Raw genomic sequence first — 6,626 nt, forward strand, 5'->3', positions numbered from 1 at the left:
TTTATATATGTATAAGTATATATATATATATACACATATATGTATATATATATATATTTAAATGAGAAAGAGGTACATATATACATACATATATATATCGCGAACACACGCAGAAAGAGAGAGAAAGATACATGGCAAGATAGTAATAAAGAAGAGAATAACAATAATTGATAAGAATAAGAGTAATAAAGGGTTATTGGCGACAGAGAGAGAGAAGGGAAGAGAGGAGGGAGGAGAGAGTGTGAGAGAGAGGAGAAGAGAGAAGACAAAGGAAGGATCGTACAACAGAGAGTGTGAACGCTTAAGTAAATTTTAGGAAGATCTACGGTTAGAGTACTTCTACTTTGCGGCTAATCTACTCAGCGGGGCCTGTTCTACATATATACGATCGAGGTGAGTCTGATGTTTTTTGAGATGTTTGTACCGTGTACACTTCTGTAAGTGGAGGGGATGAGTAGTAATTTATTGCTCGATAAAGTATTGTCAAATTTTAGCAGCGTGTAGTCCAGATGAAAATAGGCAGAAAATGTCCCGTAAATGTTGGTCTAAAAATGAATAGTTGAAAAGTTATTAAGGATTGAATTTACTAAGGCGCTACCTTTTATAAGGAATGAACGTTCGAAATTTCCGTGACTTGTAATTTATAAACTGGACATCTTTTTTCCATTTTAACGTGTACTATGGATCCTGAGAATTTGACATACCGTTTACAGGACGTTATAGTCAGAAATAAGTAATATTTAAGTCCAGATTTATCCAACACTTTGCCTCTATTTCGATGAGCACTATTTACCCTAATATTTTGTGTAATTCATGCTGGATTATTTATTGGACACCCTGTAAAATCTAAACACAGCTCGCTCCTAATATCCGACCCAACGTATCGAACTGTACGATAGAATTTTATCGAACGGATCAATCTAGGCGGCAGCACATAGTCACACATACCCGGTGACTGAGAAGTGTCCGTCACTCCACCTAATACAATCAACTCGCTTCCTCGTTCCTCCATCCAGGAACAACCTAACCTCCAATTTAACCCACTCCACAACGAAACCACCTAGATTCTTATCAACAACCACTGTACCAGACACTTTTCGCCTCGTCTCCGTACCGGGTAACAAAGAATATCCGTTGCAACGTATGGAACGAACGAAACGAGCCCACTTCCTTGTCCTCCCACGAGATACACACACATATACGTAGGAAGAAAGAAAAGAGAGGAAAAAAGAGAGAAGAAAGACAGAGCAAGAGAAGAAAAGGAGAGAAGGAAAAAAGCGAGAGAAGAGAGATAGGCAACACATACACACGCACACAAAGATACCACAATCGATCGACACATGTTACGTAAATTTTTCTCACAGAGATACCGCATCGCGAAAAGAATCTCGTTTCGTTAGCGAACCTCCCGATATCCGTGATCCCCGGAAAGAGGGAACTTTTACCAACCGCCTATCTACCCGCGAGAATCTTCATTCTTCGCCGCGATAATTAGCGGACACGGAGAGAAGAAGACGGGTGGACGAAAAGCGGCGGCGTAGAGGAGAAGTCGCACGCTCGCGAGTGAAAGGTGCCCGATACCTTCCTTCCCTCGCCTTTATCTCCATCGTAGATCTTCGTCCTCCTCCCCCGGCCGCGCCACCACCGCCGCCTCTCGTTCAACGTAAATTATCGTTAGGAATTCTTTTTACGATCGCTGTGCTCGACATTCGCTCTGGTCTCTTTCCGCCGGGCCCCGTTCACTTTCACTCGTAACGCGCCACTCGGCTCGGAGAACGCACATGTGGACGATTATTTCGTGGCTTATTATTCGACAGAGACGGTATGAAATTCACGTTCGATGAACCGGCGGCCTTGTTCGCGGCCTGTGACCCCCGTCAACCGCGCGATTTCGACGCACGCTTATAGGTGCACGCTGGATCTAACCTAGATCTTCAATGGAGGTTAGGTCAGATGTAAGGTGATTGTATTGTTGGTGGTGGTTTGGTGCTTGTTTGACACCTGTTGGGGCGTTTGGTGGTTGGCTGGATTTAGGGCGAAGGTTGCGTTGAGAACTGGGTGAAGATACCTGGTGAATAAAAAATTTTAACGATACCTCGCAGGTTTCGTAGTTTTTGTTGTAACTTTTGAAGAAGGCAATTTATGGATTTTTTTTACGTGACATTTTAGTCTTATTTTTAGCTGTAGAACACGCTGGCGATGTTTGTACGAAAGAACGTGGAACATCCTGTGTATTGTAATAACTCTTTGTAAATATTACATACTTATTTGACTTCAGGTTGTGTTTCATTGCGTTCGTTTTATCTATTTTCCCAATTTTTCACAAACTCTCTATAGAAACTCTGTTGGATCTGGTTTGAAATCGGGTACAACTTGAATGCGAATTTTGGACACCTGTTGTATTGCATGGTTGAGGGATAGATGCACTTGATTCCGATTTAATCGAGAGATTATTCAGACATTCTACGAGTGACCTAGACTTTGAATCAGATTACTTTCCCAGTCACTGGGATTTCCTCGATCCACCTTGAAGCGCGAAATTCCTCACAATCCTGAATCTCAGTGAATCTTCCACGGTTACCTCGAACCTCTGTCCATTTAAATCTTCCAAATTTACAATTTTGGCTTATAGTCACACCCGACACTTATCCATACCCAACGTCTAACCTAACTGCACAACCTCCTCCAAACCAAAGACCTCGCAATTCCTTTGTAGTCGTCCACCGACACGTTGCACACCAGAAAAATCCCAGAAGATCACGGCAATCTGAAAATTTCACGTTTCAGTTCTCAGAAAAATGCGATTACCACGCGCCTTCTTGTAATTCTAAGACATCACTCCGAATTGCCCAGTGTAACATTCAGCTGTTTTCACACCGTGGTCATTATTATCACGTGAAAAACGTGAAATCCACGTGATTAGCTGTCGATGGTCAGCATGAGTACCGGAATTGGCTGCACTGCGGTAGGTGATCCGATGGTTTTTCACGGTGTGCAACTAACGGGTACCGTGGCGAGTCGTTTGGCTCACAGCTAGCAAAGAGTCATTGTCCGGCATTTACGTGACGAATTTCCTCCTGTGGCTATCGTTCTGTTCGTTCCTGGCCACGCTATTCGCATTTTAACAGCTTTCTAAGAAGCCCTGGACAGCCTAGCCGCTAGTCACGGTGCTCCCTTACATTGGAACTTGCTCGTCCTATTGCTGAACCTCGAAAACCTGGTCCTTTCTTCGACTGTTCGTGATTATTCTGGTTGTTAAATGGGTGGAAGCAACTTTAGCTTCGTTTATGGATATGGATTTATTGGAACGCTTATAGTCACGGGTTTTACGATTATAGTCACCAGTATAGTTATGGATAATTATTGTTAGATGTCCTGATATGTGTGCCTGATAATTTATCGAGTTATAGTCGCTTGTTTCTTCATCGATAGTCACGAAGTTCGAAAAAGTTGGAAATCTCGTTATGGATACTTTTTTGTGTTATAGTCAGTAGGTAATATAGTGAGTTTTAAAGAAATTTTGCCGAGTGTAATATTGTTCTTTACATGTAGTGATTAATATTATAAAATTTGGAAACAATTTGATCGCTCGTCGATTTTATTATTTCTACATATTCATTTGGTACAGTCATCGCTGTTATTGCACACAGTCTGCAATTTCTTTCACGAAAGGCAATTATCGGACACTTTTTTCACATGGATAACACTAGCTAAAAATAGTGGAACAACAATGGGACAATATTCGTTGTTCGTCTTGCAAAACACCCTCATGAATATTAATCCAGTTAGACCTGAAATCCACCGCAGCTGTTGTAATCATTGTCACACATATCCATCCGTCGAGTTCTTCGCAGTAAAAAGCCTGCTGTCGATAATTGGACGTTCATTTTTCCAAATGTCGACACTCCGGTGCGATATTTACACACTCGAAGAATATTTATTTATTGTTCTCCCTTGAATTAAACATTGCCGCAGGTATTTCGTTTCTATTTTTGCACACTTTTCGAAGTGTCCTTGTTGAACATATCTGCCCGCGTCTAATCGTTCACCTTGTTCCGGATATGTGTATGTTTGCTCGCCAAGTCCGTGCACTGATAATGATTTTTCTACGTGTTGGTTCTTTTTCCAACACTTTCACACTTCCGTGAAACTCGAGCAAGAGGAACATTCTTCTCTCTCGCTTTTTTTTAGTTTTTCTTTTGTTTTTTAAATGGTTCATTTTAAAGATCCGTTTGGAGAAGTAGCATTGAGGAATCGCGACAAGAATCGTTAGCAGGGAAACACTGCAGAGAGGAAAAAAGTGTCAGGCTGTACAGTTATCGAGGACTCGTTGAAATTCTCGACACTGATCGCTCACGCGTGCTTCGATTACTTCTTTTGCGTCCCACGAAGGCTCGAGCGTGATTTCTCGCCAACTCCTCGGTCAATTGCTCGTACAGGCTTGAAACTGGGATTATATTTGAATGAAATATTTTGTTGCAGCGTACGTTGGCTAAATAATTCACTTTTCGGGGCAGTTTTTCTTGCCCTTTGTTCGAATAACAATTGCGAGATCAGAAGGTTTGTTTCGAGTATAGAAATTGAGAATTTTTAACGAAATTATGAGGAATATTTCTGTGTCATTTTGTTCAGTCCTGGAAAACGTTTGTGAATTTTTCTGTGGGGGAATACTCGGTATCCAAGGTCACCATAATTGTAATCTTGACCCGAAGAAACAATTAAATAGGATTGTTTAAGGTACAAAATTGTTTTTACAGTGATGAAAAATGAAGAATCGTTGATTAAAAGTGAAATATTATAAACTAGGTAGTGTGTGAAGAGTGAAAAGTTGATTTTGCACCAACCCAATCTCACAGCCATCAAATTTCACCTAAAAAGCAATCTATACACCTAAGAATCCCTTCTTAACCCAGTGAAACCTAGCAGCAACCTCAAACACTATTTCTCTCCTCTACAATTCAGCCAGAAATTTCCAGAAAAACCCTAACTTAGGTCGTCAACACCAGTCAACTTAATGTACAACTTAACACGTTCAGGATGTCATCGAGTGTTATATACTTTGACTCTTATATACTTTCCCACGTGACCCACCGGTGACCACATTATTCGATAACATTCTACGAAAGTAAACGTATATTGAAGAACTGAAAAGATTTAAGACCTGAAAAAAATCAAGTATTAATGACAATCGACACTTCCGCAAAATTGAACCATCCAATCACAAGCGAAGCTGTTCCGCAAGTTTCCAGTTGGGAAGAACCGAATCGAACACACAACTTCTCAAGAACCGTCTTCCTCTTCTACCATCTTCGCAACAATTTCCAAAAAGCCGAAAGTGGGTCGTCAACACCACCGGGCAATCCGGTACACAACTTAACCCGGTGACCCAGGCCCCCGAATTAAGATCACGAGAGAGAGAGAAAGAAAGAGGCTGCCTCGTTGACCCAGGAACAGGATTCCACGCGGCTGGCGCATCGCTGCGATATCAGGCATGACCAGACGGCCCGGTGTATAGCCCTGGTGGCACGCGGTCAATCGATAGTCCGGTTCACAGGCACGCCCGAGTCGGGTTCCACATGGGAAGCCAGCAGGAGTCGAAATCGCGAGTGTGCTCGCAGGAGCGTGCCAACCTGGCCGGTTGCGACACTTGTTTCGTGACCTGGATATCTCTCTCGCCGCTCTATACCCTCCATGCTCTGCTCTCTCCCTCTCCGGGTCCCCCCGTTCCCTCTGCCGTGGCCACACAGTGGCTGGCAGGCACCCCTGCCCCTTGTGCAAAGAGACGTCGATGCCATTCGAATATCTGGTTCACCGTGCCTCTCGACCACATGCCAGGCGTCTCACCCCTCTCTAGACAACACACGAATTCTTGCCGGGACCCCCGTGACCTCGGCCTCGATCTTTCTTCTCGGTGAGGCCTGGGGACAAGGTGCATTATGCAGCGAGTCTGTGAAAGGATTACGGTGACTTCTTTTTTTTTTTTTTTTTTTTTAGGTGAAAAGGGTTCCAGGTTGATTTTGGTTCGAGATTTGATAGCGAAGTGTTTTCAACGGGTAGAATGATTTTTGTGTATAGATGGTGGTTTGGAGGAATTTGTAGAGATTACATACTTGGATTTTTTAGAGATTAATTTAGATCTGTGCAAACAGCTTCTGAAAGGATTTTGGTGGTTCCTTTTTGAGTGAAAGAGGTTCCGGGTTGATTATGGCAGGACATTTGATGGTAGACGGTAAATGGAGGTTGTTGAAAGTGTTTTCAGCGGGTAGAATGATTTGTAAGTACGTGGGGGTTTGTGAAAGAGGTTCCAGTTTGATTTTTATACGACATTTGATGGTAGATGGTAGATTGAGATTATGAAAGTGTTTTCAGTGGCTAGAATGGTTTGGAGGAATTTGTAGTGAATACTTCTGTCTTTTAGTGTTCAGTTGAGTACTGCAAAAACGATTTCCAGAAGAGTTACAGTAATTCTTTTGTAGAAACTGGGTGATGAAGGGTGGTTCGAGTCTGTTGGAAGTGTTTCGAGTGTGTAGGATAATGTTTACGTACTTAGGTTTGTCCAGAATATAGTGATCAGAATTTTCAACTATATTCTTCGATTTTTTATTGGTATTGTTAGTTAAGCTATG

At 42.3% G+C, this 6,626-nt stretch overlaps 1 protein-coding gene across 2 annotated transcripts in view; it reads left to right on the forward strand.

Annotated features, from left to right (window-relative positions):
* Positions 1 to 71: 71 nt before the first annotated feature.
* The window catches only part of LOC108570104 (ecdysone receptor), a 142,650-nt gene continuing 136,095 nt past the window's right edge, over positions 72 to 6,626 (forward strand). For both annotated transcript variants that reach the window (XM_017931892.1, XM_017931893.1), the window contains exon 1: positions 72 to 393. The gene's annotated coding sequence lies outside the window, so the exon portion shown is untranslated. The remainder of the gene's footprint in view (positions 394 to 6,626) is intronic.

The sequence above is a fragment of the Habropoda laboriosa genome, unplaced genomic scaffold (genome assembly GCF_001263275.1).
Source record: "Habropoda laboriosa isolate 0110345459 unplaced genomic scaffold, ASM126327v1 scaffold9, whole genome shotgun sequence".
Taxonomy (NCBI): Eukaryota; Metazoa; Arthropoda; class Insecta; order Hymenoptera; family Apidae; genus Habropoda; species Habropoda laboriosa.